At 34.0% G+C, this 10,441-nt stretch overlaps 1 long non-coding RNA gene across 1 annotated transcript; it reads left to right on the top strand.

Annotated features, from left to right (window-relative positions):
• Positions 1-481: 481 nt before the first annotated feature.
• Positions 482-9,835, top strand: LOC139357715 (uncharacterized). Its single transcript, XR_011611321.1, has 4 exons — positions 482-692; positions 1,850-1,970; positions 3,056-3,160; positions 9,707-9,835. It is a non-coding gene; the product is annotated as an uncharacterized lncRNA (long non-coding RNA).
• Positions 9,836-10,441: the final 606 nt, after the last annotated feature.

Here is a 10,441-nt window from a genome sequence, read left to right as displayed (position 1 = left end):
CTTCTCTCAGTAAGATTATAGTAAGGTAGTAAAATATCTTGCTATGGACTTGTCATAAATATCTTTATATAATTCTCCCTTTGTCAAGGGCAATATGTTGCATATTGAAATCACTCAGTATATTTGTTATTGTTTTTATTTGTAGTTACATTGAAAATATGTGATGAATTTCATTAATAGTGTTCACTGATAAAGTTGTATGAAAATCACTGGCCCAAAGCACTCAGGTCATTTCCTATATCTGAGATAGCTTTGCAAATGTGTGTCACTTTGATAACCAGTCTGATCTGAGAAAATTAAACCGTGTCATTCAAAACGTGTCCTCCTCAAATTTAAGAAACATCAGGCCAATCTCCTGACTAAATAATAGCTGTATGTTTTAGTAGATTTTGAAATATTATGTAATCATTTGAAATTATAAGCTTCTGGCCCACAACTTGACTGACAAATACCTGTTTCATTAATTTTAACTAGACTTTCTTGGACTATATATCTCCATAGACAAAAGAAAGATAAAAGTTGAAATAATCAATCCAACAGTTATCCTACACAAAAGTATGACAAAATTACTGTTGCAGAAATTGAACTCATCAAGCCTGAACTTTTGACTTTGAACAATTACATGGAAGAGTGTCACCATGCTGAACTGTCAGACCTGTACAGTATCATAGTCAACTCTATACACAAACAAGGTGGGCTGTATTCTGACCATTATTGGAATAAATTATCCTGATTACCTAATGTCTCGTCACACCCACTAAATTATGTATTATTATTATATTTTTACACTGCCATCAAATTAAATTTGCTAAAACACAGCTTTGATCATGTTCATAATTTCTATAGTGTGCCTAAACAATGACTAACTAATCCTCAGAATTAATTACCTACTAATTTGTTTTTGACATATTTATAAACTTAATTTCTTATCATAACTCACGCCGAACCATCCTGCTCTGAATACTCACAACTTTCTAGGACCTTTGATTTTCTGCCTTTTATAAACCAGAGTGCCATTAGTTAGGTCTGAATGAGTAATTTCCTCTGTAAGCAGCAGGACCCTCAGAGATTATTTCCTCACACACGGCAAGTCTGACTGTGGCTCAGGCTTTCCCCTAACTGGTGTGCTAGCAACAGATTTCATGTTTTTCTAGGCTCACAAGGAGCTAGAATTTGCTTCTATGAGTTTGTTATAAAATTTGTCATTGTTTGTTACTTGAGAGGTAGAATAATTAAAGTAAAATATTCTTATATTCAATGGAGGGAGTGGAATTGTCTTGAGCATGAAAGGAGATGGAAAGCACCTCGTGAGTTCAGACAACCAATTGTTCATAAGCACAAGAACTTTATAAATTCCCAGAAGTGAAATTCCCTGACAGTTTGCCGGGAGTTGAGCTCCAGTTTCTTAGGTAGAAAGACAATCCAGTGAAACCATGATGAACTCTGCCTCTGTATCTGTAGGAAGACGTGTTCTGTGGGAACCTGGGGTGTAATTATTGTTCTAAAATTACAATTTTCCCAAATTGTACCTCTGCTATAAGCAGCTGTTCTCTCACATTATTCTACAAAAGGCATATATTTCTATACTTTTATTAATCTTTTACCTTTTCTTGAAATCTCATGTCTGCCCCTTCCTACAATCAAATCTTCAAGGCTCAACTGCAGACTAAACTTTCTACAAAGTTTTTCCTTATAATATTTTTAATCTTATGATAGTCCTTATTTGTTATTGTTTCCACATAATTCTGTTTAATTGCATCTGTCTTTGAGTTGTTCATTTCAAATAGGTTGGAGGTTTTTCCTCAGTTAGATCTTCAACTGATTTAGAGAATGACCTTGTCTATTACAGGACTCAAGCAGCAAGTCAAGCCTCCACAATGCTTTAGATGGAGGGCAAGCCCTACAATTAGAGTGTCCCAGTTGAACCTTATAGCTATCAATTGTCAGCTGGCTATGTGAAACTGGGCAAGGTATTAATCTCTGTTCTTCATCTGCACAGTGAATATAATGAAACCTCCCTCATAGGATTTTATAAAGATTACATAAGTTATTCCAGATAAACATTTAAATAGTGCTTGGCATGTAAGATAGGAAGTCTAAATGTTAGCTCTCCTTATTAAATATTGATTTTTGTCAATATTACTTTACCTTTAAATGAGGTAATCACTGTCATTGAACAGAGAAAAAATATATATGTATATGTATATATATGTGTGTGTATATATATGTGTGTGTGTATGTGTGTGTGTGTGTGTGTGTGTGTGTGTATATATATATGCTCTGCAAGTATCTACATAAATAAAAGAGCTACCAACCCTGAGAATCAAGAATTCTGGGAAGGAGGTTATATAAACCTTGCATTTGTGCCTTTACTTTTAGAGCAATTACCAGTACAAAGTAGTTAGTGTAAAAGCACAAATCAGGCAGAATGGGTTCAAATATCAGCTCTGATAGTGGTGTTTACCCAAGGAAATAATTTGTGGAGAATTTCTTTTTTTTCTTTCTTTTTTTTTTTTTTTTTTTTTGAGACAGAGTTTCGCTCTTGTTGCCCAGACTGGAGTGCAATGGCGCAATCTCGGCTCACCGTAACCTCCGCCTCCCGGGTTCAAGCAATTCTCCTGCCTCAGCCTCCCGAGTAGCTGGGATTACAGGCATGTGCCACCACCCCGGCTAATTTTGTATTTTTAGTAGAGACGGAGTTTCTCCATGTTGGTCAGGCTAGTCTTGAACTTCCGACCTCAGGTAATCCACCTGCCTCGGCCTCCCAAAGTGCTGGGATTACAGGCGTGAGCCACTGCGCCCGGCAGAGAATTTCAAATGTATACAGAAGTAGAAGGAACAGTATACTCTCATCTACCAATTTAAGCTTCATGTTTAATTTTTGCAATGATTCTGTAGCAAATGACACCCTTCAAGGAGAAGGGAAGAAACGTGTTAGCTAGCAATGCATTAAAATTCAGAGAACTATATAGATTCAGAGTAAATATTATTTTACTTATGGAGAAAAATCTTTTAAAATAGAATCCTCAAAATATCATATATCTCCATTCGGCAGAGTGCTTCGCCATCATTTGTTTCTTGGAGAAAAAATAAAAAGATAAAGAAACGAATCAAGTTCCAAGGTTTACTAAAGCAAACCAGAGTAAACAAGCACATAAAGGTATATGTAACCTTTTCTGATTTCAAGTTTTATTCTCTCCAATCTCCTATGTATCTTGCTTCTTCAGCTACTATCTTAAATGAGAATATATGAATGAATTTTCGTCTTGAAACTCCTGATACTTTGGATAAATCAAGGCAGAAAATATAGCTCAGAAAATGTAAAATATTTCTGGCAGTAAGCAAATAAAAAACTACAGATTTTTTTCTTCATATCCTGCGATATCAAATAATTTTAACTATTTTTTTTAATATCCTGTGGTATCAAAATTTTTTTTTCTTCATATCCTGTGGTATCGAATCATTTTAATTAGCCAGAATTCCCAATTCCTTGATCATTCTCACTCAGGAAATATCTACAGACATTCTAGCCATGAAACCTTGCTGTTCAATACAGTCACTATCATAAGGGCCAACTGAGTACTTGAAATGTGGCTGATGTGACTGGGGAACTCTTTTTAATATTGCTTAATTTTAATTAATTTAATTTTAAAATCTAATAGACTGAATTTTTGGGAAAAAATTTAAGCATCTTTGGAATGACTTGGGTATGGAATCTACACTTGTAATTGTAAATTTCATGATATTTGATTAGTATTTCCAGTTAAAATTTGGTATCTTGATTGAGATGTGTTCTAAGAGAATTATTTCATTAAAATTGCTATATTGATTACATGTTATACTGAGGGTATTTTGGATACATTGTGTTCAACAAAATGTTACTTATAACAATCTCACCTGTTTCTCTTTGCCTTTTTTAATGTGGTTACTAGAAAATGTAAAATTATGTATGTTTTTTAATATTTCCTAATACTTATTATGTAATTATTAAATATTTCTAGTTGACAATGCTGCCCTGAATAGTTTTCAATATAATTGCAAATAAAGTCTGCTAGTTTCTCACCCTCTTCTTTCTTGTTTTTTCCTCCTTGTTTTTTCTTTTTTTCCTAGAGTTCAGATCATCTTTGGCTTTACAGAGCAAACATATTTTCCAATAAATGCTATGTCACCATACCCAGTGACTCGCAGAAATAACCAGACAATTTACATAAACCAATCAACAGCAGACACATTTAACATACTTTTAGTTAGTAAAAAATCTGTATGTTTTATGAGTGGACTTTTATTACTGTACAGATTCAGTCTGAAGCAAATTGGTGTTATTAATAGTTAAGTTCTGTTTGTTTCCTTCTACATTAGTTTCCTCCCTTATGGAAATCCTACCTTCCTCCCTTTTGTGGTATCTAGTGTCCTAAGGATCGCTTCTTGGAAAGATCTGCTTAAAATATTATGTTTAAGCAATGGCTTAAAGATAATGGCTTAAAGATCACGTACTTTGACTTAACCTACCCCTTATCTGCATTTGCCAATCTTACACACTGTTCTCTATGGTGCTAACAGAGTAATTTGGCTAAACTGCAAATTCATCCACATCACTCTTCCTGCCTGAAAGTACAGAGGAAAAAAACTCAAACATAGCATAGGAAATAGGCCAGTTCATGAGCCAGGCCTTACTTTCTTTTCACTCCTGGGGCCTCTGCTTTGCACTTTATGCCCTAATAACATTGAACAGAACAAACATTTCATGCCTCAGTGCTTTATCTCAAGCCATTTCCTTTGCCTACAACACCCTTTGACTTTTCAAATATGTGCAACTGTTGTAACATAATGATGCAGAATAAACTCTACCTTAGTCAGAAATAATTTGTTTGCAAACAAACAAACAAAACAAACAAAAGCTCAATCAAGGTGATCTCAGATAAGGGTGACTTATTTCCAGGATGTAATAGTGTATTACAACCCTGAGGGAAAAAAAGTATAAATGAAATTCACAGAGCTTATTTTTCACTCAGTTCTTCTTTTTCCCGTGCCTGCAGAATGACATTTTTTTTTCCTGCTGCTTATTTTGGTTTCAAAAGGCCTACAATGGTGTCAACAACTCCTGAGTCTAAAATAACTTTGAGACCCAGTACCAATTCACCTGCTAGGGCTCTCACGGTTCCAATTCCAAGGATTCCCAAGGGATAATCTGCTTGGGTTAACTCCCTTTTTCTGTTGGTGAGAAGGTAAAAAACAACAACCAAAAAATCCCTACATATGGGATTTTGATTAAAGGAAAAATTGGCAACATGCCTAGTATATTGTGTTATCTTTGGAAAAGAGAGCAATGATTTAAACTACTTACTATGGAAATTATTCTCCACTTATCTTTAATATATGCACTAGAAATTTGGAAAATATACAAAATTGATAGCCAGTGGTTCATACTTGTATTATTTTAAAAATATTATATTGAATAAATAGCATTATATTAATAAATTTACTATATCTAGAAATGGACAAGTAACCATTAAATATGTATTCAATCTGCAAAACAATATAGACGGGCAGTCAGAGCACATTTCAAGGCCTATGAAATTAGATTCAGAGAGGTTAAATACGTTGTTCAAGTCCTCACATTTGGTATGTAGCACAGCCAAAAGTCAAACGTCAATCTGACCACAATTTCTATGCTTTCTTTGAATAGTGGAGTCATTCCCCAATCAAAGAGGCATGTGATCTTGGATCTATGTTGGTAGTAATGTTCTATAGTGATGCATCTCCGAAGATTTAGGAAAAATAAAATAAGTTCATAATAATAGTAATAGAAAAACAGCAAACATTTAACAGTGCTCACCATTAAAGACACTCTTTTAAGCATTTTTACATATATTAACTCATTTAATCCTCACAATAAGGCAATAGGGCAGCTTCCATTACTTCCCCTGAGAAGGAAACTAAAACAACTCAGAGTGGATCACAGCTAAGAAATGGAACATAATGTTAAATATCCAAGGAACCCATGAGCCAGATACTCTTAACTGTAAAATGTGAATATATTAGGAAATACGAAATTGTATTAATCAGCAGAAAAGTTATGAGTGATGTCCATAACCTAAACGTGAAGACAGAGAATCAGATGAGTTAGAGAGATTAATCAGAATTGCCTCTTCTAAATGTATTATTTTTCCCAAAAGAATGTTCTACTGACACGAAAATCCACTTGTCTGAATATAAGGAAAATTTTAAAGATTTGTCACTACATTTTAGCCTCATGCCATTAATCATTCAAATCATATAATTAACCCCCTTGCTTTGATTTTGTGTTCACCTACCAAGTTTTAATTATACTGTATTTTCCTACATGAATTTCTCAGCCATAAGAGACTGTGATATTTAGAGAGATTAAATGTACCCTCTCTAAAATTCTGTTTGTAATTTCAGATTAACAAATTCTCATTAATGTTACACAACAGTAATTCAGTTGGTAATGCACTTCTCTATGTGTACTGTCAAACAGAACTTTAATATTCCAATGAAAGAGGCTGACCACGATGATTTATGAGAGGTACTTCACCAAGAGCCCAGCTTAACTCTGCGAGAAATTTCAGTGGATGCCGTAGCAATGCGCAATAACATGTTTAGTTTCTTTTCCCTCCTGCTAGAACCAATTGCTAAGCTTTGTCTATCATTGCTTAAAAATCGCGCCTGAATGAATCCCTTGTTCCTTCCAGTCTCCCATTGCCATTTTAGTGGCTGAGATCCTCAATAAACAATACCGTGGACACCACAAGCAGAGAAGACCTCCTTTCTCTGGCACACCACTTTGAAATTAAACTTTTAAAATCTTGATTGACCCCTTATTCTTTAACAACTCTCCATACTCAGTGTGATAAAATGTCAAATCATACAAATTGATATCTAATCATTATTCTTGAAAAACTCATAGTTTCCAGATAGCAGCTTGTATTTCAGAATCTATATATATTTTTGTAAAATGTAATGTCTTGATTATTTTCTCAGTTAAGTATACTCAGAAAATGAGAGAAAACATAAAGGATTTAAATGTTTTCTGTGATTCTACCAGTCAGGCAAAGACTTGTCTTTTTGAAGGATATTTAACTTTTTATCTTATTAATGATTTGTACACCTCCCTTAGTAGTTCTATCTTCAGACCCTTCCTCCATTTTATCTTGGGCTTTGAATATTTATTCATTTCTAAAATCATCTTTTCTATTAATTGTATTAGAGTTTTCCTATATATGTGACGTTATTTTATCAGTGTGACATTCTCTTTTTTAATGTTTAAGCTGTTCTTACTGCAATAACGACATACACAATTTAATCTAAGAGTATGAGGTCTGGTGACAAAATTCCTGAGTATTAAACCTGGCATCTTTGTTTACTAACTGAATGTCCTTCGTCGATATACTCCAGTTTTCTCAACTACAAAATGAGAATATTAATATTGATTTGTGGAAAACTTAAATAAGTTAATATACGTTAAATTCTTAGAAGAATGCCTAGTACAATGCAAAGATTTAGTCAATTCCATCATTACCATGATAATAGTAATTATAATTATAGTAACTAATGAGAATGGTATTGATATTGTTGGTAATTATGATCGTTATAACATCGACGGTTACAATGATACTCTAAATTCCAATATCTTTTTTTCCTGTAATTAAACTTTTTCTAAAAAGTCTGAACTCAATAGATATTTCTTCAATGTGATGTTTCAACTACTTGGGAGCAGGGACTATCATTCTCATGTCACTGAAAATGCCTCAAATATTATTTTTCCATATAGCAGGTAACTGACAATATAAAAGGGAATATGTATTTAAGTCTTACGCCCCAGTTGTTACTTTAAATGTTTTTTTTACATATTAGGCTATTTATTCCTCAAAAGAATCCAACAAATTAAGTATAATTATTATCACAGTTTTAGAGATTAAAAAAAATTAAGACACAGAATTGTTAAGTAAGTTGGCCAAACTTCCTAGCTAGTTGGTGACATTGCTCTAGAGTCTAAGCCATTAACCACAGTGATGCTATTTTTTGGTAGTAGATATTTAAGAATTGTTTAAGAAATGTTTAGGTGATAGTCTGGCTTTTGTAGTATAGCATTGTACTCTGTTGTAATGGATGATTGTTAATATATAGCAATATACACACAAAAAGTGTACATATTGTTTAATATTTTAACACTTCCAACATGTTTAATAAATTATCTTTCTGCTCTCCAAGTTGTAGCTTTTAAAAACAGTAAAACAAGATTCAATACTACAAAATCTTTTTTGCTTCCATCAAACAAATACAGTTCTAAAACTTTTAAAGAGAAAATATAAAAAAAGATCATAGCTAATAGAGCAATCTCCTGATTACTTAAAAGCTTCAGAGATCCAAATATATAGAAATCAATCTAGCTTTCCATTTTGTTTTGTTTTGCTTTCTATCTAAAGGAACGTAATTTAACCTGCCAACGACGTAGCTTGTCTATAATCTTAACTTTTCTGATTCCACCTGACAGATATTGAAGAGATGAGTGCCACAAATGTTTCATTGCAAAGAAAGAAACTAATTGTTCTATCAATTTACAGTGACATTTTCACAACAAATACTATTTCGAAGATTTTTCTGCCTGAGCTGTCCAAAGTGCCCTGCTTCTGTTCTCAACGTATCTAAATCCTACTCATGCTTTCATAGCTCCTCAATCTTCCATGAAGCGTTTCATGATGGCTAGTAACTTTAGAGTACTTTTCTGTGAACTCTGCTGTAACATTTCTCCACTGAACTCTTTATGTTTTACTAGGAATTTAGATAAAGTTTTGAAGTTCATTATTAATGTGGCATTTAATCGCTTTAACAAATAACTAGCAATTTATGGTTGAGCAATTTTTTTTTCCAAATTTGAACCATTTGCGTTCTCAACTAGATTCTGTTTCTTTAGCAAAAGTCTGGTTCATGTAAAGCTGTTTCAGAGAATAACAGACTGACTGTGAATTTTATGTATATATGAGATACACAAGGATAGTAACATTCTCTGGATTAATTCCCAAACAGGTTCATTACACAATACCAATTTAGTGTAAGTCTGCTTCTGAAGCTAGGAGTTTCCATCCTAAGCATGGGCTGAGCTATCCTCTACCTCTAGTCAATGCCACATAGCCCATTCATTTTCTACATCTTGAACCACCTTGCTTTTTACCTTCCATTGTGGTCAGTTTTTATCACCATCATGGGAGATGCCATATGGAGGAAGGTTTCCATACTTAAAAACCTAATGAGATGTCCACATACAGATCTTTTCAGACAAAGTATTTAGCCAGGAGACGGTGTGGTGGGCAGCAGGGAAAATAATTCAGGTTAGATAGCACTTTTCCCCTTTGGCCTATTCTAGCATCATTTCTTCTTCCCTAGTGATAGAAAGAAAAAATAATGAACGCTTGCTATTCTCATGCCTTGGCTTGGGCACTACTGTTTGTTTCCCATCTGGATATTGCAGAGTTCATGTAAAATTATGAGTACTTCCCACTCAACCTTATCCGTCATTCTGTATCTTCACAATGCTTTTTTCCCTAGTTCTCAGGTATGGTTGGTTCTCAGTTAACACTGCATTAATTGATTAATAGTAAAGCTCAAAATAATAAGCAAAATATGGGTAAAATTGAATGATTGACAGTTTATTAAAATGAGTAACAGATATCATTTTTATCAACAGTGTTCTTAAGACTTTCAAAGAAAGAAGAGCAGATGAGACTATGCCAGCGCCTGTCCTGAAGCTCCAGTGATTTCTAAAATATTCACCCAGGGCAAACCTGGTCTGCGGCTTATGTGGATTAAATAAAATATTCACATAGACATCTTTGAAAAAAATCAATTTCTGTGTTCTCTTGAAGTGAACAGGAGGCAAATTATTGAGTTCATTTTAAATATAATTCCTTTCTCCTGTATGTGTACACAGTTGCAGTGCAATCTGAATATATTACAGTTAACTTGACAACTGCCTTCTCCAGCATAAGCTTTCCTGTACAGTCCCAAAGGACTGAACATGACCCACTCTGAGTGTTCCTTTCCTTCCCATCCCTTCATGACATCACCGTGCCTGGAAATGAGGTGTGTATTGCCTAGCAGCCCTGCCAAATAGTTTCAATTGAGGCTGTACTGCATTGTGCTGAGAATGCACAGCTAAAGAAATGGAGTTAATAGACATAGAATAATATTTCAATTACTTGGATAATGAGACAGGAAAAATTAGAGTAGGATAATAACACATTTAGAATCCAGGACTGAGAAGTTAATTCATTTGTTTGTGTTTCTTGCAAGCTGAGAAAGACTTGAGCATTTTTGACGTGTCCAAGAAGGAATGGCAGTAGCAAATCACTGTCCAGGGTATGGCAACCATTAGCTTCTTTTCTGCCTAAAACCTGAGTTAGCTAGAGGAACACAGGCAAGG

The sequence above is a fragment of the Macaca nemestrina genome, chromosome 13 (genome assembly GCF_043159975.1).
Source record: "Macaca nemestrina isolate mMacNem1 chromosome 13, mMacNem.hap1, whole genome shotgun sequence".
NCBI classification, from domain to species: domain Eukaryota; kingdom Metazoa; phylum Chordata; class Mammalia; order Primates; family Cercopithecidae; genus Macaca; species Macaca nemestrina.
The sequence above is the reverse complement of the archived record's forward strand: the minus strand, read 5'-3'. Positions and strand labels throughout refer to the sequence as shown.